The sequence below is a fragment of the Thunnus thynnus genome, chromosome 2 (genome assembly GCF_963924715.1).
Source record: "Thunnus thynnus chromosome 2, fThuThy2.1, whole genome shotgun sequence".
Classification (NCBI taxonomy): Eukaryota; Metazoa; Chordata; class Actinopteri; order Scombriformes; family Scombridae; genus Thunnus; species Thunnus thynnus.
In genome coordinates, this window is record NC_089518.1 from 3,016,143 (window position 1) to 3,039,873 (window position 23,731).

At 38.2% G+C, this 23,731-nt stretch overlaps 1 long non-coding RNA gene across 2 annotated transcripts; it reads right to left on the bottom strand.

The window, feature by feature from the left end:
- Nucleotides 1-1,726: 1,726 nt before the first annotated feature.
- On the bottom strand, nucleotides 1,727-12,156 carry LOC137190148 (uncharacterized). Of its 2 annotated transcripts, XR_010929991.1 has the most exons (4): nucleotides 12,056-12,156; nucleotides 9,967-10,042; nucleotides 7,165-8,771; nucleotides 1,727-3,929 (listed from the first exon to the last, which is right to left on the bottom strand). It is a non-coding gene; the product is annotated as an uncharacterized lncRNA (long non-coding RNA). The 2 variants fall into 2 exon arrangements; XR_010929985.1 differs by lacking the exon at nucleotides 12,056-12,156 and having other exon boundaries at nucleotides 9,967-10,130.
- Between the last annotated feature and the right edge of the window lie 11,575 nt (nucleotides 12,157-23,731).

Sequence of the window (23,731 nt, forward strand, 5' to 3'; positions counted from 1 at the left end):
ATGACCTTGTTCTGTGGCTTACACTGGCTTAGATTAACATGTAATAATGTCTAAAAATTATGTTATTAAAATACAAGACTGATAACTTTAGTAACATGATGAATTCACTTGGCATGACAAAAATCCTTTTTTTTGCTCTGTTTTGCTGACCACTGTTTCCATGTGCTTGAGTCCAAGATGGATTGAGTAATGTGAACTATACTTTCTTCTCTTTTCTGGTCACATGATTACTTTTATTTATGGTTACCTAGATAAAGGGGGAAGCTTATTTTACCCACTGGCTTGATTTACCCCGTTCTCCTCTACTGTATGTTAGCCCCTAAAATCCTTTATGATAATGTTGACTCTAACCTAAGAATATAGGTAGCCAAGTTTACTGAACAACTTAACAATATAGGCAGATGTGGAATGAGACTTAAGACAATGAAATAAGAATACTTGATAAAAATCTGTGAATAATAAGCATGTTTTGACTTCGTTTTCACAATCACACAAATAATACCTCTATTCCACTATCATGAGAAAACAGCAACTGCATTATATCAGCTGTTTAATCCCATGAATCCAGTCTACAACCATCTGAGGGTGCACCGTGTCATGCTGTAGCTGACCTACTAACAGTATGTACTAGATTACCGTTAATATTACTACAATTAGTGCTAATATCAAGCTACCACTCAAAGCCTGAATGTTTGTTCATTAAGAGGAACAGAGAGCGTCACTCTCTGTGAATCATTTTGCAATAATAATAATAGTAATAATAATAATAATAATAACAATAATAATAATAATAATAATAATAATAATGTTGTTATTGTTGTTGTTATTGTTATTATTATTATTATTATTATTATTATTATTATTATTATTGTTGTTGTTGTTATTATTATTATTATTATTATGATTATTATAGAGCAAAGGAAGTTACATCCAGGAGGATGGATGGGTCAACAAAGCATCACTCAAAACTGCACCAAAGTATCAAAAAGCCTTTGATATGTGAGGGATGACCTCAAAGCTCAAAGTTTGCCACAAGACAAAAGATTCAGGTAAGATTCAGGAAAGTATTTTGAAGAGCCCTTAAAAGATCCTCAGGACATTCAAGGAAATGTAATGGTTTTGCACTGTAGCAGGTTAGTGATTGAACCTCACTTGATTCTTTCAGCACTATTCTACAACTCTATGGCTTTCTCCATTACTTTGTTTGGAAAAAAACTCAGAGTGTCTATCTATCTAGTGTCTGTGTAACACCTTATCACTCAGTAGGGGTTCCTGTGCAAACCCCGCTTGTCATACCCTCCAATAAAATATACTATTTTTATTAGCTTAGCATGCCCTAAATAATAGCACAGTTGTAAATAAGGCTATAATCAACTACAACAAGTACATACAGTACATACAGTAATGTATTTTTTGCATACTGATCTACTAATGATGAATACTACACATCATTGGATTGAAAATTATTTTACAGATAAACTAGACATCTTGTATTGAATGCTATTTCACAGGTTCATTTAAGAGATATTTAATAACACAATAATAAACAACACAATAAGCAAACCAACAAAGACTACATTTGAAGACAGAGACAGAGGTAGTTCCCATTTAGAACAGCAATCCAGATAACTGAGATGCACGTTCAATCTAATAATGGGGGCAAGGGATGTCCCTGCTGGGATGGAGTGGAAGTGTGTGTGTGTGTGTGTGTGTGTGTGTGTGTGTGTGTATATATATATATATACATACACACACACACACACACACACACACACACACACACACACACACACACACACACCCGCGTGTGCATGTGTGTATATCCATGTGTTTTTGTGGACTGGGGGAATTTTGGATTTTTTCTAATACAAAATTTAAGACAACATAAAAATTATTTTCCATACTGTTCATGATAAACATCACTTAGATTCTCTAATTTGTACAAACTGGCTCAACTTTGACTTTGTCACACTTAAAACTTACAACTGAATAAAGAACCCTGACTATTGTCTTCCGCATCATATACAGTTCGTGCATGCACTATTTCCTGTGAATCTCTTGTGCATAGGTAATTTGTAATTCCAATCCCTTCAGCATGGAAGTTCATGGAGGTTCCTTCATGGCCTCAGGATTAGTATGCGTGACAAAATAATCCCAACTCAAGGTCCATTTACTAGCTTTTTTGAAGCTTTTCTGAAGCTTTCAGTTGCATCTCATTTGCTTATGGAGGCGAGGAAGATGTGGCTGAAAGCTCAGGAAAATCTAGTAAGTGGACATTAATTAATTAATGTCACACAATTTTAATTTCATATAGTGGTGGACACCACATATTAAAAATTAAATTTGCTATTGCTGAAAAAATGCTAACCATAAATAGTGTAAAATAGGGGTTTGATAATGAACATTTTTTCAGGTTTATAATTTTAAGAGCTGGTAACTTGAACTTTATCTGAAGCCCAATTTATGATTATTAATCCATGAACAGAAAAAAACTAGTCTGGCCATACTGTCATTGTTAAATTCGACTCTGTTGCGCAACTGTGTTGGATTGGACAAAAGACAAGAATCTCTCCATCTGCCTGGAGCTGGATGGACTCCCAGCTTGTTGCACTTTAGGGATGCTAATAGTGTGGCTCGACTGCCACTAGACAGAGGGGTCACAAAGTCAATACAGAGGCTTGCTGAGTGTTAACAATGTGCTGCTGGGAAAGTTAGCAGAGGATGAACAGGCTTTGTTGTTCCACATGGCTTCCAGGCTGAATATGGGCCATGAAGGAGTTGTTCACCCAATTGTTCCTCTCCGGGTGACATGCATCCGTCTCCATAGCAGCTCTGTTTAAATATATATACCCTCACTCACCACTGACAGATGTATCTTTATTCAAGGATTTATTCAGTTTTTTTCTATCTTTGAACAGGATTAGGATTATTTAGAGAGGATTAGTGTTATTTTTTATGGATAATATCAAAGCTTGTGTCAGTGGGGATGAATGTTAGGGGGTCATTGCCTGTTCGATGTTTGCTTGAGCTTTTTGTTTGTTTGAGAAGTAGTGAACCGCAATGAAGTGCTCTCTCTCATGTTGCGTCTGTAATCAGGATGTAAACAGTTCTCCAGTTACAAATGTGACATTAGAATTCCCAAGGCTAACAAATAAACTGATATTATGTAAAAGTACCACTCCTGTGTACATACAAAAAAGACTTCATATTATGGACACATTATATCATGTTGCAATGAGTACATACACAATGCCTACGCATCACTGACCTTAAGGGAATTAACATAGGCTATTATGTGTCTTACTTTTGTTATACATGGTAACTATTATGTGTTGTAGTGTTTAAATGTTCACAAAAATCTAAACTCATGTCAAAATGGCCAATTTTATAAAATTCTTGGGATTTTTTTTTTTTTTTTTTATGTTAAAATAAGCCTCATCAACGCATCAAATAATTTGAGAGTTCATTCCACCACTGTATGTTACAAACAGCAAAGCAGATGGACCCAAAAACAGGAGACCGCAGACAACAGGGACTGCAGAATAAATCTTTATTCAGAAATGCAGGAAAAGCAGAGCTGAAGAGATGAACCAACAAATGCTGGAGTGCAGGACTGAAGACCAGCGGCTGGAGTGCAGGACCAGAGTCAAGCAGCTGGAGTACAGGACTGGAGTCCAACAACTGGAGTACAGGACTGGAGTCTGGTAGCTGGGAAACAGGCAAGGGGGCCACTGCAGCCAAGGAAACAGGAGGCTGCTGAAGCACAGCCACAGGAGACAGCTGCAGCACAGGAACTCAGGACCACTGCAGCATTGGAACTGGTGACTGCTGGAGCTCAGGCTCATTGGATTGCTGCAGCACAGGAACAGGGAACTGCTGCAGTTCAGGAACAGGGAGCTGCTGCGACTCAGGAGAAGGGGCTGCGGTAGCTGAGGAACATAAAACAGCTGCAGCTGAGAAATCAGTCTTTCTCCTGGGTTCATAATTGGTTGGATTATGCTGTTGCAAGGAACAGAGCAGGCACACCCAAAAGCAGGAGACTGCAACAGGAACAGGAACTGAAGAATTAATCTTTATGCAGGACTCAGGAGTGCAGGCAAAGCAAAACTGAACAGATGATCCAACAAAGACTGAACTGAACAACAGGACTAAAATACAAACTGAACTAACGAGAGAATAGGGAACAGTTGACTAGACAGTAGAACAGGCAAGTGTCTGATTGGCTGGGGGAAACACTGGAGGCAGGGCAGAGATGACGAAGCTGATGCGGGGCAGGTGTGAAGGGAAAAAAGGCTGGAGATGAATACAGGAGGCTAGGAACTACAAGAAAATAACACCGTAAAATGAATGATAGGACAGTGACAGGATTGTGACACTGTGAAGGTAAAATACTAGACCTCCAGTGAATGTAAATACATTTCAGCAGCTAATAGCGTTGATGAGTATATATTAGGGGTGTGCCTGAATACAAATATGTTATATGTAATAGTGGGTTTTTTTGACGAATATTTGTTTCATACAAATATTTTTTAAATTATTTGAAAAAAAAGTCAAATACCAGCACGCAGGTAGGTTACATCATTATCTCAGTCTCTGTCCTCTGCTCCGTCTATCAGCAGGTCTCCACAAGGGGAGTCACATCCACCTGCTACATGACACACATTTCCTAATTTGGACATTACTCCCAGAGTTGGAGGTGTTTCCCGGAGATAAAGCTGAGCTAGTGACACACGTGAAATGCTCCCAAGGGACTCTCCATAACCTGTTGTTCCCCTTTTCCTTTCCACAAAGTTAGGTTGTAAAAACAGGCAATAAATGAAAAGTGCAAAGCAATAATGGCCTTTGAAGTTCTTCCCTACACATTACATGGTGTGCTGTCTCTGTGTTATGGGTGTATAAATAGGTAGAGGTCTGTCTGCAATGAGGCAATGGGTAAAGGTTTAGCTCAGTAGTCAACACAGTCATCTTTGATCTGGGGGACTCCAGTTTGAGATCTGGTATGGGGACCTCCTTCATAAGGTAGTTTATTCATGAACACTAATCATAACACTTTAACCCATAAGAACCCAGACCTATTTCTCCTTTAAGGAAAATCATGGGGAATATAAAACAGACCAAATAGACCATAAGGAACACATTTCTGAATTTTTTTTTTGAAATTCTACCTTCAGTGTCAAAGATCTGTAATGTAACATATATTTCATAACGATATTTCCCTAAGTTGTTTTATATCAATTTGTTCAAGAAATGTGGTCAGAACAGGTTAAATGTAATACAGGACATCTTATTAAAGCATCCGAATTGTTGAATGGGTTGAAACCTACCTTTAGTGACAAAAAACAAGCTTTTTAAAATTAGCTAGTTCTGTCACATTTGCTGACCAGGCACACTGTCTTTTTGGAAGTGATGTCATGGGTACACAGATTCACACATTGTCACATGACTGCACCAGGATGTTCAGTAGATGTCACTTAGGGACTTTGTGAGTTAAAATCAAGGATAAAGCTGTATAAGAAATTTTTCAGAACATCGAAAGGGTTAGTGACAAGGGTGGGACAGAACAAATGTCTATGTAAGCGCTGACAACAAGTATAATATTACAATTATTATTTGGGAAATCCTGGACAAACCAGGACATCTGGTCACCATATATATATATATATATATATATATATATATATATAAGCAAATGAGAACACACAAGGATGACTTTAAAATATCATCATATGAGGATAACAAGTTATGCTCATACTTTATCTGCCCATTATTTCACGTTCAAGATACCAGAACAAAAATTACAGAGAGTGAACTGGACCTACACATAATGTCCCTGTTAGGACCACTAGACCACTATTTGTTATCGCTACATATTCATATGATGAAGTTATGATCACAGAATAATAGTTTGATAAGACTGCCACGTTTGCCATACATCTTATGACATGCAAAATTGTGTTTTAAAGCAAGTACCTTGTTTTAATCTTACGTAGCCTTTTGACCCAGTTCTCCTAAACCTACTGAATGACAGAACAATAAAAGCTGGTGGATCGCTTATGTTGTGTACATACTGTGACAATAGCTCCATCACTGACAGTTTACATGCCAAACTAGCCTTTAAACAACAAATTACAAGCAATCCCATCCAATGGGTGGCCACCAGTTTTGTTGCCAGGTTATCTCCATGGTTGTGCTACTTGTTTACGCTCCAGAATTACAGGCCAACCACATATCTATGGGCACTAGAGGATCCTACAACTGTTCATTTATTTCCTGCAGTCAGTTCCCTCAGCATTACACAAGCAGAACCATGTTAGATGTCACAGCTGATGTCGTAAAAGACAGTTGGGCCACAAAATGTCTCAGTCTGACCATGTCAATTGCAAATAATAGGCCACACTTTTCATTTACATCTGAATGGTGGCCTCAAGTCTAGTAGCCAAGCACTTTGTCATGCAAAGTAAGTGCCTGGAGTGGAAGTAAATAAACACATAGTGATGGAATCAGAAGGAACAATGGAGCTGGTTATCCTGAATGTGATTTTAGATTAGTGGTAACTTCAAAAGTAGATATGTTACATTTCAAGTAATCTGCACAAAATCCAGTCTTAAATTAGCATCCAGGCAAAGAGTGGGAATAAGTCCCTTACCAAACTATATCCTATGGAAGTTTCACTCTCTTGCAGTGTAACCTTTAATAATCTACTGTATGATTCAGTCAAAATAGCTTTGACCCTCCAGTGCATCTGTCCTCACGCTGTGCAGCCAAGTGTTGTTCACACCCATATAATTTATGTATTTTCCTACTTGGCACCATTATTAGGAAAAATAACTCAAAACATACAGTATCCCCTCTGTTGATATCAGTCCAATAGTCTAAACGAGCTGGTAAAGTGCTATAATTACATCAATTAAGACTGACATACTTGTAGTTGGTCCTGAAAACCAGAGGAAGGAAATGTATTCACAATTCTGGCCCTGGTCACACCTGGCATTAACATGTGCCTCGGGTGATCTGATCACAAGTGGGCAGCTCTAAGTACATCAGTTCACACCTGGCATTAGAATGTCTCCACATGCATCTCGAGTGACCACTTATGAACACATCTCACTTCCCTGATCTAAATGCAAATAAACACATTCATCATTTCCATTTGTCTGTCTTTACCTGGTGGGAGGCAGCAATGCACTTCCTGTTCCTAGTCTGCTGGAAATTAAAAGAAGATGGAAATCAGACAGACTGATTATTGGCTTTTTAATTGTGGAACTTTTATTGCACTTACAATAACACTTTCATTGCACTTACACAGTGCACACTTCACACACACACGCAGCAGAGTGAAGGAGAGAAAGAGCAACAACTACACCACACTGTTGAATGAGTACACACTTCCACTTATGCAGAGGACGTCAGTTGAGTAAACGGTCATTCAGTGTGGCCCAGGACACATTGCATACACACTGCTTAAAGAATGTGGCCATATATGGTGCAGACCACCTCCATATGTAGTCTGAATGGTTGGATCTCAATGCATCCTCTATGTGTTTTGGGTACATTCACACCTGTAGATAAAGACTTGAATGCCAGATGTGAAGAGGGCCTCAGTGTATTTAAACAGTAAGCAAGTCAGGAACCTCAGATTTCATTTGGACTCTTGACTAGGAGATCTTGACTTTGAAGTCATGTCAATAATATGCTGTAACCAGGGCAGGTTTTTATCACAGGAAAAACACATCCAAAGTTAGAGACTTTACACCAAGCTGGTTCTGAGGAACTGCTTAATGAATTCATCTCAACCAGGTTAGACTACTGTAATGCTCAAACGTACAGGAAAAGCCCAACACATTATTCCTGTACTTAAACCAATTAATTGGCTCCCAGTGCAAAACTGAATCAACTATAAAATTCCAGTACATTTCTGACTTGCTCACTCATTACAATACCATCAGACCTCTCAGGTTATAGGGTTGTGTTTTTGTAATGGGATTTAACATCATTTTAGTTATCATGGACCTGTTCTCTGGAACAAAAAACTTGGTGACCTCAGATTTGTCACAACAATGTCCACTTCAAAAGGATGCTGCAGACCTTCCTATTTCTGCAGGCTGCGGATAAGCTTATGTGTGCATTTCTGTGTCTGTGGCTTGTTTCTGTGCGATTGTTTACTGTTGGTGTTTTTTCTGTTTTTTTTTCTATACAGGTGAAATGTGGCAGAGACATGCATTGTGAAAAGTGCATACAGACTGTGCTGTGGGTTTGTAAAGGATGGACTGTGTCCTGCTGAGCATATCATCTCCACTCAACTAATAAGTCCACACTATAAAGATCAAGAGTGGATCCCAAAGGAGACCCCTCACCAAACACCCCCTCCCTCTCCAGCCCCAAAACTCAACCCCCCTCTGTCCTCCTGACCCCTGCTTAGGCAGCACATAACATCTGACCTGTACAGGGAATTTATCACAACATTTCAATTAGAGACTGGCAAGTCTCCAAGGCAGGTGGCTATCTGGGAGCTGTTTGACTTTGCTGCCAAGATTAGCTCAGCTTTCCAATATGATTCTGTGTTCTGACCCCTCGGTGCTTTCACAAGTCAGCTTTCTCCCCTTGGTGTTGCTTACCAAAGAGCTATTAAGAGGCTCCATAAGGAAATTGGTGGTCCACAGTGGGCACCATCAGGTCACCATGATTTCCTTATGGTTTAAGAATCCTCATCCATACTCATTCTACTCCAGTTCTTTCCCATTTTCATATGAATACGTGCCCATCTTGTTAATCTACATTGTAAAAAACAAAAACAAAAAAACAAGGTAATTTTATAGAACATTAACTGTAAAAAACATGAATTATCTTTACCATGATTAAAATCTATTCCTCTAATTTTACAAGAAACCTCTGAAATTCCATGAAATCTTTTACTTTTAAAATATATTGTTAGAATAGAGTCATACGCCTCTAAAAAACAGAATGATTATCTTTAAACAATGACAAAGGAAAGCTTAAGTACAGATAATTAATAGTTTTATTACAAAAAGTAATGTAAATCTAGGCCCATTTACATATAACATAAACACATAAAAAACATGTAGCCTAATTTTACTTTGCAAAAGCATAAACTTAAATTAACTGTCAGAAGTGCTGCGAATAAAAGGTCGAATTTATTTTATTAATATTTCTGTAAATGTAGGTTAACTGTACTTTGACATTGCGTCATTCTTCATTTTAAAATATAAACTGCAAAAAAAAAATGTTATTGAAGAAGGATAAGAGTTGTCTGTATAATAACTTTAAAACACTGAGACAGTGTTTTGCAGCAGTGGCCCTGAAAAGATACTATTGCCTTTTTGTCATAACATAATGAAAATATATCAAATGAATGAAAACATATCAAGCCATCCAAGATACAAATAATGACACATATGTGTGTATATATATATATATATATATATATATATATATATATATATATATATATATATATATATATATATATACATACACACACACACACACCATTGTTAGTTGTTAGCCACTAAAAGTATGTTTAATGACGGAAACGATGGATTTGACTTTCACAAGGCTTCTATCAGATTATTTGGATTAGTTTGTGCCTTAGCACCAGCTTGAAAATGCAGTGAAATGGCAGACCCAGCTACAAGGTAAGTTCTGAATTAACTGTTTGTGTTGCTGCATTGCTAATTTATGAGGCTTTTTGTTTGTAAAGGTGCGCACTGGATTTACAACCCAAGACAAAACGAGAGCTTTATGCTAAATGGCACAATATTGTTTTACCTCGATTATCTTGTTTCCATAATTGTTGGAAGCCAAAATCATAAATGAAAATAGAATTTAATTAAATCACCTAAGCCTACTATTTACCATAAAGCACAGTGGCTCTGAGATGTGTCAGAAATGTGTCCACTCTTTGTTTTAAGATAGAATGACTCTGAATAATTACAATTCAAGTCTTACCTCTGCAAGAATTCTGGAGTTGCTCCCAGCTCTCCTGGATAACCGATGTTGAGGCAGTAGTATGAAAGGAGAAGAACTAAGATAAGGTAAGGTACACAACAGAGAAGAATAGTCTTAACATTATGACAATCAGAGGCTTCACTGGGGAACGACTAATAATATTTCTCCCATTATTTGGCCTACATGTTAGCTCAATAACAAGAAAACATTCATATCCTAGGTTTTACCTTAACTTATTTTTCCACTCAATATGTTAAAAATATACATAATAAACTTTTCAAAATTGTACTTAATATTAGGCTTGCTGTGGTAGTCGGTGTTACACAGTGATTGGGCATATACCAATTACATTACCTGCCCACCACCCACACCGTCTTTTTCCTTTTTTTAAACAGAAATAAAACACATTTAGTTCATTTTCACGTATCAGCCTTGGTTAGTACAGAAAAAAGAACCTGACCTCTGACCACAGGACATGGCATTAACCCTTAACTGGCATCCTACAGTTGATATTTATCAGTCGGGGTCCTAAGTTGAAATAGCACTGCTGCTGAGTCCCACTTGCTGATATGACTTTCAAAAACCATTGAAATATACATTTAAAACTGAAAATAAGTTTGAGTGGATGACTGTTATAACAAATAATAGAACCTTTATTTAAACATTTATTTTCAATGTATGTGCAAGACTCATCCACTCTTCCAGGCTTATTTTCAAATCTAAATAGAGTATTTCCAGTAGGTGAGCATACATCTAACATGAACAATCTCCTGCTGTATGCTACATGTGTGAACGGGCAACTCCAGAAAATGTCGGGAGCTGATTCTTTGGACATTGTCCAGAGTTCATGTGTGAAAATAGCTTTTGAGAGGGCAACATTCCAAGCCTAGTATCTCTCCAAGTACTGAGGCTAGTCTCATCAGATAATTTATAACAAATCAACATATTGTGCAGCAAACAGCTGGAAGAAATGACAAAATGTCTTAGCAAGACAGACAGGAGTCACTTTATGAAGCTTAGCGTAAATTCAGGCAGGAAGACTCTTAATCATTCATTCATTCATAATTTCACTCTTCTCTCTCAGCTCCTCCCGCTTTCACATCAGCTGTCAGTCGCTTCATTTCTAGTTGACAAATCAGATTCCTCCACGATCCCTAAATAGCCAATCACAGCCTAGCTGTCAAACTTTAAAACCGTTTCCCTATCTGTCGCTGTCAGCTGTCATTTCAGGCAATAATCACGTCCACCTCCACCCCATCCACCTCCACAGCCATAACACCGGAGCTTGCTCCTTGCCTCTCCATCCCGGATCATCATTCGTCTGCCCAACCTCACATTCCAGCAAGGCCCCAAGTCTCCAGGAGCCGATACCACACCACCTTGATCCACGTCTCTCCATCCCGGATCATCATTCGTCTGTCCAACCTCACATACCGGCAAGGCCCCAAGTCTCCAGTAGCCGATACCACACCACCTCGATCCACGCCTCTCTCCATCCCGGATCATCATTCGTCTGCCCAATCTCATGTTCCAGCAAGGCCCCAAGTCTTCAGGAGTCGATACCACACCACCTCGATCCACACCTCTCCATCCTGGATCATCATTCGTCTGCCCAACCTCACGTTCCGGCAAGGCCCCAAGTCTCCAGGAGCCAATACCACACCACCTCGATCCACACCTCTCCATCACCGCCACCAGTGTCTAGACTCCATCGGGGGGTTATCCCATTCATGCATTCATCTCCCCCTCCATATTAGGCCACATCACGATGGAGTCTAATCGCCAAAGACTTTTACATTCATTGTCATGCTGTTAAATAAACACCATTCACTATGTAAAACTGAGTCTCTCCTGATTAAATTGCAAGTGACAGCCACAAATAAACACATTTTTTTGTTTTTTTGTTTGTTTGTTTTTAGTTGATTTGTATGATTCACTTAGATCACATATTTACATAGAAAATCAGTAATTCCTGCTTAATCAGGAAGGTTCACATCCCTGTGATAATAATGTAGTGTAATGATACATGGAGGACATGTTAAAGGTTTTAGAAAAGTTGTCATATTGCAACCTATACAAAAATTCTTACTCCAGCGTAGTGCTTGAGCTTGAGGACTTGTGGCTGCTGTCAATTCCAGGACTCCTGGGACACTAACATTCCAATTTGTGGTACTGCAGCTACGGCTGAGGGGGAAAAAAAGAGACACAAGTTTACAATTATTCATATGTATATGCATATTTCAATTTCAAATACACACATTTTATAATATATTCATATTCTATTGCATTTATGTGTAACAGAGCCATTCCAGTGAGCCAGCATGCACAACACCAGTTCTGCACCACAAGTTCTGCTACAACTAAATGAAATGGAATGGGGCACTCAAAAATTGCAAAGATGTCATTGTTGTCATCAAGTTGTTCATTTTCATCTATTTTTTTAAATAATAGATAACAGTTGAGAAAGTAGCTATTTATAATTCAATCTATGGGGTTTATTAGCTTTAGGCCTTTTCATTACAGATCGAAAAGGTCAATTACATTTAAAATTCATCTATAAACTGTAGGCTACAACAAATAACAATAATTATCACATTTAAAGAATGTAATCGTTGTAGAAGGAAAAAAAAAGAATTTTGGATAATAACGTGTTGTTTTACACTGGGAATAAAGAAACGGAGCACTCTCACACACAGCTTTGGCAGCATTCATCACAATGTAATCTCATGGCATGGAATAAAAATAGCACGCCACTTTTAAGGACACTCGTGTGTCATGTCTATGCATTTTAACCTTTTTGCATGTCATTTAATGCTGTTAGTTAGATTTAGGCATAAAAACCACTTGGTTAGGGTGAGGGAAAGATCATGGTGTAGATTAATATGGTAAAATGTGGTAAAAAAAAAAAAAAAAAGCCCAATATGACGGTTAAAATGTGTCATTTAATGTCATGAAAATGCCCAATGTCAAAATCTCTGGTTATAATGTCCCGACGTTAAGGAAAAACTGTCTTGTTTAATGGCATGAAAATTCCCGACATAACGGTCAAAATCTCGAACTAGAATGTCCTGACATCAATGTTTAGCTGACACTTAGCTGCTAACGTTACCAAGCTAACGTCATGTTAACCTTACTTGCCTTGTATCAGGCGTCAATCACAATTTACACCCTTAACTAGGCCATTAGATGTTTACAATGTTTTGAATCCTTCAAAAAATATTTTTTTATGTTACATCTCAAATGCACTGCTTCCTCTCTTCTGGAAACATGGAAATAGAGCAGGGATGCTGAATAGTCTAGGCATGCTATCTGCTTCAGGTTCTTGTGGTGTGCTTCCTACATGGTAACGTTACCTGCATGAATTCAGTAAGAGCAACTCTGATTGGCTGCAAATCGATTGCCATGAAAATCGTTTGCTGAAAACAGAAGTGTTCCAAATCTTGTTAGCAGACTCTGTCCGTCATGTATTTCTGGCCATGGTCATGACTCCATTCCTTAAACTGAAACAACAGCAAATTATTTATGTTGCAATTGTCATTTTTGGACTCATTTTATTTTCTTAATTTACAAAATTACAATGTAAATGCCGGTTGATTTAAAAAACAACAACACCAAAGGCATACCAAAGAGGCAAGCAACATATGGTATAAGAATTTTTTTTTTGGCAATATATATTTTTAAATTGAGAATAGCGAATTCTGATAACAAATGTTGGTGAACATCTGTATGAGTTTGATTATGATCTGGAATATCCCATCTGCAATTTAATTCCCTATCCCATTTTACAGTAAAGAAGATAAGCTCATATCCAAGGTATGATATGCCTGGTGAGATACACATAAACCAAGAAACATGTAAAGACCATCCTGTCTACTGATGGATTTTGGAACCATGCTGGTCACGTATAGTCCTAATGTTCTAGTCAAACCAACATTCTGGCCTTTGAAAGCATAGCATCACACAGAATATGTCAATACTGCATAGGTATTAATAAACAGGTTATTTAAAGTCCATGTAGTTTACTATCTTTTATAATCATGCATAATTCAGCCTCACCGATTGCTTCATTTTTGAGAACACTATTGCACCTACCTGCGATTAAAGATAACTGAAACTGTTTAGCCTCATAAAACATGTTCAATTTACTTAATGAAAACACAAAGCTCACAATAAATTCAGATGGTAGCACTACAAAGATATGCAGAAGCAAAGTATGATCAACAGATGCATTATTGAGATAAAAAGAACAGAAAAGAAAACCTTTTTGTCAGTCCATGAAACAGTTGTAACCATACCATATGGATTAATGAGTGAATATCCTCAACCTTCAACTACCTTCTGCCAGTTGGCCTTGTGACACGTCACTGTAGATTGTTGTAACCACATAGCTGTGTGGGACATGTTATGACAACTGATATTTAAGCTTATTGGCTTTGACTGTAAAGGTCTTTCAATGTAGTTACTAGCTTTGTCATCATGCGTGTGGTGAAGGCCTATTGTTTCAATATGTATGGATTTGTATAGTTGGATAAAATTCAGCATCAAAAAGGACAACATTTGGTTGTTTATTTGTAGAGTTGCTTTACTGTAATTGTGATGTTAATACCAATTTAGCATAGTGGTAGCACTAACTGCTAAAAAGGTTTTGATATTCAGAATAGGCTGGCTATTAGCACTTGCCAACATGTTTGATGACTAGTTAGGGCACTCCTTTCACCAGCCCTAATTAGGGATTTTAGAGAAAAATATTCTAAACTTGGAACTGGGCCCAAATTTAAAAAAAAAAATCTCATTTTACTAAAAAATAATTATCCCATTTTCAAAAACTTTTTTAAAAAAATTGAAAATTTTTGTGTGGACAGCTCTGAATGTATATTTCAAGAATCCACTGGCACAATGCTAAAATTTTTTACAGTTTTCACAGGAAAAATCGTTGAAAATTGGCAAATCTGTTGCAATACTGGCTTTTTTTACTAGAGGGCAACAGATTCACGAATCAAACTCTTGGAAGCAACATCCTCAATTCGGAAATCACCTGATCTCTCAGCCATTCAGAGGTCAACCTGTTACCAAATATATTAAGATGTTAATGGTCACAGCACTTCCATTAAGGAATTTTGTTCTCTATGGCCCCCTTTCCGCTTTGCATTAAAATGCGTTTTGGATGATCGGACTGCAGTTGGATAACGCTTGACCACGTGAATGTAAATGCACCCAAGAAGCACTGAGGACAGATTGTGATCCGATTGGCCAAACCATCTCCAGAGGTGGTCAGCTATGCATTGTGACCACATTGAACACAAGTGTAAATGCAATTGCGTTGTCGACACACAACAACTATGTAGGTGATAAAACTTTATCGCATGAGACTGTTCCAAATCAAGCAAGACAGCAGCCATTAGGCAGTTAGCCAGCAAAGCTTCTGGCAAGAAAGCTTCAAGAAAGCTATGGTTATTCAAGACACTCGTGGATCCAGTCAAGATGAGACCATATGTCTGCTTTCATTTTAGCACATACAATAGCGCACCTTCAAAAATGGCTATCATCTTTTTTTCACACATTCTCCCTGCACATATGAGAGGAGGATGTGACATTCGGTTGTTTGAGATGGACAGAGCGATAAGATCTCAATTAGTGGATGCTGGAGACACATATTAATACCAGGTGTAAATGTAATCAGGTTAAATCATATCTAGATACAATCTGGATATGAGATGCATTTTAATGCCAGATGTAAAGGGGGCCTATATGACAATTGAAGAGCATTGGAAGCCATTCTAAAAAGTGTATTTGAGTCTCTGAATGACAAGGTTAGACTTCATATCTGGACTACTCTCATGTGGTTGGGTTCCTGACCTTACAGGTGTTCCAAACAGGAGGAAGATCTTAGCAAGCCTTAAGATATCATTCCAAATTAAGTACCTTATTTTTCTGCTTCAAAACTGATCAAAATGTACCTCAGTTATTTTTGACCCCATTCATTCTCACATTGGACTGGAAATGGGATTGATGTGGACTTTATTTTGTAATACAATTTAGATTGCAGGTCTGTGACTAATTAGCAATTACTTTGTCTTTTTACTTGTAAAAAGACAAAGTAACTTGTATGGTGCTCTGGTAGGAGTGTGCACCTAACATTTTGCATAGATTGACTGTAATACCTGTTTCTGTGTATGGGTAATTTATGTTTGATTTACATGTCATATGATTGTAAGGAAGTGTAAAACACAGTTAATTTTTTAAAATTCGACTCTACACACACCACACAGTTTTTATAACATGATATGCACTTACTTAACAATCAATCCTTTAAATTAATATAAATACAGTGATAAAGTGAAAGTCAAAATTTATTAAAATTTAGTTTTTAACTGCCTCAGGATAGTCAATACTGGGCAGGATACTAGTTTATGTATGTAAAGTAGTGGTTAAATTATGCAAAATGACAAAATATTTCTTTCTTTAGTCATACATTTTCTTGCAATTGCACAATTTTAAATGTACTGTTAGAAGTATTTTTTATGTATTTTACAATGATATATCTCTGTAAAACTGACATTTAGAAGCTGTTAAAAAACAAATATTTTACTGTCAGTTTGAAATACAGGGAAAAAAACTAAAATTTATTGGGAAAAACAGTAAAAAAAAAAAATCACAGTGTATCCACTGGGAATTTAGAATAGTGATTCAAGCTATAGTCACCACATGAATGCTTTCTCTTTGGTTCTCTAACACCTGCCAGGTTCCCCAGTATTCATAGAAATTCTGTTTATATTAAATGATTCTGCATAGCATGCTTTTCAGCCAATGCCAGTGTTCAATAAGAAGTGGTGTGTCCTTCATGTAGTGAAGAGAAAGTAACCTTGTGGAGGTTGGAGTGGCTAGCCATCTGACTTTTGCTAATTCCAACACCTAATTTTCACTTAAAAAACATAACCACAGTCTTTTCCTAACCTTCCATATCATAGTTGCCAAGCACAGATAATTATTTTGTTTTTAAGCCTGTTGTAACATGTTAACACTTCACCTAACCTAAGTTTGATTCCCTCAGGATAACAAACAGTGTTCATATTTATAATTTAACCGCAATGATAGCTTTATCCGGATATTTCAACTATTGTTTTCTCTGGATCCTGACTTATAGGTGAGGGAAAGATTGAAAGAAATAGATGAATGACCAAGTTAAAGATACCTGAACAAAACTGACAAATAATGAACTAGACCTGCACATAATGTTATTGTTATGGCCACCATTTTTTTAATCTCAGTACAAACGGGAGAAAATGGAGCAAATATGTTGAATGTTGAAGACAACTGATATTGCACTCTTATCTTGTGTATGTGTGAGATGTACATTTTTACACAATGCAGAATTATAATTTATAATGTTGGGCCTCAAACCATGAGGTCACACAGAGAAGGCCTACATGTAACCTGTGAGGCCTGACCATGAGGTGCTTTTTCCTTTGTTTCCCCCGAGACAAAGGAATAGCGCCAAAATGCTGCTTACAGACAATGGGAGTCCATTGCAAACTCCATTTCCAAGGATGCTTTGCGATTTTCACACCTCAGCAGGGAACAGAAGTTCTTCTGTCATTATTGTGTGTAACATTGTGAAAAGTGGCTGATTGAAGGAGTCAGAGCTCGAATTCACCCTTCTTTGCTCACCCTTGAATGTTGATATCTCTCAGATATTAACATCCTAGATGAACTCCCATTTATGAGGCTACCTTGTTTGGTTATTGGTCCCGGTTTCCGGGTGGTGCCCCGTATTCGTTAATTCATATTAATAATTCTATTAATTGTCATAATTAGTTAATTATCCTTGATAATTGATAATTATTGCAAACAATCAACTGTGTTCCTCACAGACCCAACTCCATTTCCAAGGATGCTTTGCGATTTTCACACCTCAGCAGGGAACTGTCAACGTATAGTCTCTCATTGGCGGAGACGCTCCTGCACAGCAGAGCGTCCTGATGACACTGAGCTAGGGGCAACGTCTGTTCCTCTGTGAGTCAGCTTGACTAAAGGGGGTACCCCACGCACGTGTTTTCCCCTCATCGAAGACTCCCCTCGCCGGACGAGACGAGACTTCGCCCGTGTTCACCCGAACACATTCCCAGATCCGAGAGAGATCGCTGCTGCAACCAGCATCCTCAAATTCCCTCGAGAAGGAAGAAACGCTCCGCTCTTCTTCACCGAGTCGACTCTGCTGTTCTCTCCGCCACGCCGCTGAGAGCCAGCTGCCGTGCTTTTCGCCGTCCGTGCGAGAACGGCCACCGTCTGCCTCCGAGCCAAGGACAAAGCCGGACAGAAAGACAGACTACACACACACCCTGCTCGCTTTCTGAAGCGACCAAATAAGAGGCATAAGTCTGGGCAGAGGCAATGTTAGTTGTGTGTTCCTATCAGCATCAGTTGCTGTTGTTTAGCATTTAGCTTTTAGCTTTTGCTATTGTTTGTTGTGTTGTTGACGGACTGACAGTCCAGTTTTCCTGCTTTACTCTTAGGAGTATTTTAAGTTTGCTGCCTGTTTAGTTGTGTTCACCACGCTAGACTGTTTTGTGTTTGTCCCGCTCGGGACTACTGCTGTGTTTGTGCCGTCGTGAGTGAGAAAGTAAGTTGCTTTGTCGGTCAGAAACCAGACAACGTGCGTTACAGACTGCCGTCCGTACACACACTGTCTTTGGACAAAGGAACCGCTTCTCTTCCTCTTACGATCGATTTCTCTCCTTCTTCCCTCTCTCTTCTGACTAACACATATACGCGCGCGCGCACACACACACGCACCGACATCTTTTTGCAGATCTGATGGTCAGATAACATTCCCTTGCATGTGTCCAACCCTGTACATAGCTGTTTGTGTTTTGTTTGGTAGGATTAGATTTTAGGATAGTTGTTTCTTGAATGAAGCATTTGTTAACTTTGTTAATTTTGCTAAGTTTAATAAACACTGTTATATATTTAAAGAGAAGTTCTTCTGTCATTATTGTGTGTAACATTGTGAAAAGTGGCTGATTGAAGGAGTCAGAGCTCGAATTCACCCTTCTTTGCTCACCCTTGAATGTTGATATCTCTCAGATATTAACATCCTAGATGAACTCCCATTTATGAGGCTACCTTGTTTGGTTATTGGTTTCCGGGTGGTGCCCCGTATTCGTTAATTCATATTAATAATTCTATTAATTGTCATAATTAGTTAATTATCCTTGATAATTGATAATTATTGCAAACAATCAACTGTATTCCTCACAGACCCAACAGTTGGTGCCCGAATTATGGATTAAGGTTAACAATATCTTGATTTCATAATTCATAATTATCTATGATAATTATGAATTATTGCTAATAACCAAAGCACTACTGCCCATCTCAACAATAACCAAGCACTTTGTTTTCCTGTTTAAGCAGCCTCTTGAACCTACGAAATGCCAAAATCCTAAAATGTCTTTGCTTTTATGTGTAACAGTTGCTCCATAACTGACAGCTTACATGCTAAACTCAGCCCTGATGTTCTTCACAATCATACTATCAACTCTTATCAGACTCTACGTCCAAGTTATCAGGGACTGTCGAAACACTGAGTGGTGTCAGGTTTCCTCTGACCACAGAGAACACATGGGAGGGGTTGGACTCTTATGCAAGGCACAGCTCTTGTCCTGTAACTTCCTCCTCCTCAGACTCCATCCTCTTCAGTCATCAAGGCTATGGGGACTTGTGGCTAGAAGGCGAGGCCTGTCCCATCCTGTCTGAGGATGTATAAACAGCATCCTCATCTTTCCCAATTGTTGTCTTTATCAGGTGCTCAGCCTGCGATTGACAAGTGAACCACAGTCTGCTGATAGATGTTTCCTTTCAAAGACAAGAATAGTGAGGTCAGTGTTGTGTTATCTATAGCCACCTAGCGGCCACATTCTTTCGTTATCCCCTGTGTTGTGATGCAGACCGAGGTGGGGGATTATTCAGTTGACTCAGTTGTTAAGTGGGCGAGTAGGGCAGATTTGTCATCTGTAAAGTCATGGAGCCATTTTAGTAAAAATAATGGAAATGTACTTATTTGCATTTTGAGAAAAATGTTTTTTGTGATAAACGGCTTTCTGATGTTAAAAAGGACCATTTACATTTTGTGTCTAATAATTTGCCATTAACAGTAGCCTGTCCCATTCAGTTCATTTAATCTCAGAGAAAATTCTGCCATTCTAGTCTTTTGACGAGAAAATGACTGATATGCACTTACAAAGAATGTATAATATCATACACGTTTCAGACAGACAAAAGATCCTCTCCAGCTCATCCTCTATTTTAACATGTCCCACTCTCTTGTTCTATACCCTTGATTACTATTGACTGTCTGTAAGATTTTATCATAAAATCAATAGTTTATGGAGGCTGTGATATACTGGCACTGTACAAACTCAAAGTTGTTACCCCTACGTAGCCCCTACATGTGAACAAATGGCTAAGATTAAACATATCCTATTGATTTTCACTATTGATTTCTTTATCACCTTCATAAAGTAATGACAACTATGCAAGCCTATCAGTCTGCAGTAAGATTGATTGTGTATTCGTGCTTTAATTGAATGACTTAATTGGTTGATTGGTCATATATCAGGTTACAAATGCAGACACACAGTGTTGGAGATACAATCCTACGGCTACAGTACGTGGAAGTATAATATTCAGATTTTCTAAACATATACGTATTTGGATAGGTGTATTATTTGTATATGTGACCGGGACAGGGGCAGACTTGGTGGTTTGGGGGCACCAGGCAAAGGTAAGTATATGGCCCCATGAATCAAAAATCTCATACTTTATAAGATCCACTTTTTCTATGTTTAAACATGAAATGACTGACCAATAAAACTGGAAGTGACTCGCGCTGGCAAACACCATCAGACTGGGTGTGGTGATCCTACTCTCTCTGCAATCTGGGGGACTCATAGATGAACAATCCCTATATTATATTAATATGGTATGGAAAAAAAATCATACACACATTGTTGAGTAGCTACCATATAACATATTGTTTATATATCATAAATAAAGATGAGAATTAATTAAGGTTCAATAGAGTTGAATTGAAAATGGCCATTAACTGAGCTAGAGAGAACCAACACTATTTATGGACTCTGTCTACAAGGCCAGCCGCAGCCTCAGGTCCAGGAGGACAGACCAGACTGGATGTTCAAACAGGTGAGGCTCAGGACCTCTGTGATCTTCCAGCTCATTATGGACCAAAATTTTGACACATGACAAGGTACTGTGTCTTGAAATCTATTGGCAAAATTCCCATAAAGTTTGCTGTTGATACACATAATCCCAAAGAAGTGGATCTTGGTCCCTATTTTCACCTGGTACAATATTAACCCGTGATCTGTATCTGTTTGTTTTGATAAACCCAGGTCAAGAGAAGTATTGTAGAAAACTCTACTGCCACACAAGACCAGGGTCACCTGACAGCCAGTGGAGAACTGTACTAGTGCTCTCAGTTATGTGACCCTTGTCTTGCATTTCACAGAGGTCAGTCAAGTGTCTCCTGAAGTGATGCTGCTGTATGGGCTTTGCTTATTTTTTCCTTTGCAGAGAACAGGCTCATCTGTAGCTTTTTGACTTTTCAGCATGTTTTTCTTCACCAAACTGTGCAGATGTCATCTATACCTGGCTCACATCTAATCACAATGCATGCCAGGCTACCCTCAGATAGGGTCTGGCCTTTAATATCACATTCTGAATGTAGTGTGTTCTGTGTGTTTACACCTACATTAACATACATTGATCCTGATCCGGATGGAAACAGGGTCCCAATGCTTTGTTGCATCCTTGGCCTTTCATATATACTACAAGTCAGTGCTCAAAGTAATCTAAGGACATTCATTAGGCCTATTGAAGACAACAGGGCTACAGTAAACAATCCCCGTGTATGAATAGTCCAGTTGTACAAGGATGTAGTTTTTCAGAGGATTATTTTTGAAAATATTGTTGATTTTGTTTCACTGGTATACAGCTGATTCTTGTTCACGGTTCTGTGCTGTATGATGCTTTAAAGCAGGAGGTCATAGTCCACACTTCATTTATTAAACTACATCACTGACCTTGGCCATGTCAAAGAAAAGGCAAAGAGCATAAATATGTATCTAACACACCATTTAACAGATGGATCTGAGCTCTTGTATCTGTGCTGATTCTCCTGAAGAATTGTAACACCTTACATTAGTCCTGGCAGCCCTGTCCTGATGTCTGCAGGCCTATTTATCCCCTATCAATAAAAATGGTGTTAATAAAGAGCAATTCATATCTCATAAATAGAGGAAGAGCAAGTTGTAACTGGGCTCAGCTCTAGCTTACTATAGTAGATACTGGGTGATACAGACATGTGTATCTTCTATAAATCAGGAACCACATGGACCAGAGACAGTAGGTTTGTTCACAGGAGACATGAGAATTAAGCAATAAGCATTAAGTAGCAAGTGTAAAGAAGACTCATAGACCAATAGGTAATGATGATGATCGATGACTGCCAAATGCTTAAAATTATTTGTTCTGGTAATTTTCAAAGTTTACAAAGCTAATAATTTTTATATCTTAAAGTGCTCTAGAATTCACATAAATAAAAAAACATAAAATTAAAATGCATAATTTCAATGACCAGTCAAACGCGTTTTGCCCCTGTCATCTAGTTATTTTTCTCTGTGGATCCCGCTTCAGAAAACATGGCTCTATCCACTGTGTTGGAAAATGGACGGAAGGAACTATCAACAGACAGCAACCTGAAGCTTCAGCTCACACAATTTGACCTTGTTTCATTCTGGATGCTGGCTGCTAGTCAATATCCCTCTCTGTCAAATGGATTTAAATTAAATTTCTTTTTTTTGTGTGTGTATTATTTTTATTGACACATGTACATAAAAACATATAAACCACATAGAAATCAATATCCAAAACCCAACTTAAACCTGTACACACACACTTACACACACATACATACACACACAAACACATCCACTGGGGGAGAGGAATACAGTTAAAGTAAGTAAGAAAAGTTCATCCTGCACACGAGTCGGGACACAAAAGCACAAAACAAGACATATCCACAAGTGACTATCAAGCTCCAATTTAAAAATTAAAAAAAGGATCCAATCTACAAATACATACAAATAAGGTTAAATAGAATCCAGATATTGCAAAAAAAGACCCCAAGACAAGATTCTTCCCATTTATGTAGACCTTTTAAATTTTTAAATCACAGTTTCTCCATGTGAATAACCAAAGCAAGTTCATGCTGCCAGTTTCTAAAGCATGGTGGAGTTGATATGTCCATCAGTAAAGCTGTTTGAATGTGTAAAGGGAGAGTCAATGAGTCCTCTGAACATCCAAAGAGAGCCAATTCCCTGTCAGGTGAGAGGGTTCTGTGGTAAACCCCAGAAAAAAAGAAAAAATTCTTGATCAAAATGGATAAATTAATAGACAGTCCCAAAATCAATCAATCAATCTATCAATTTTTGTTTATATAGCGCTAAATCACAACAAAAGTCATCTCAGGGCACTTTTCACATGGAGCAGGTCAAGACCGTACTCTTTGATTTACAGAGACCCAACAATTCCCCCATGAGCAAGCACTTGGCGGCAGTGGTAAGGAAAAACTCCCCTTTAACGGATAGAAACCTCAAGCAGAACCCTGCTCTTGGTGGGCGACCATCTGCTTTGACCAGTTGGGCTGAGAGAGAAAAAGAAAGAGGGAAATGGGGGGGGGGGGGGG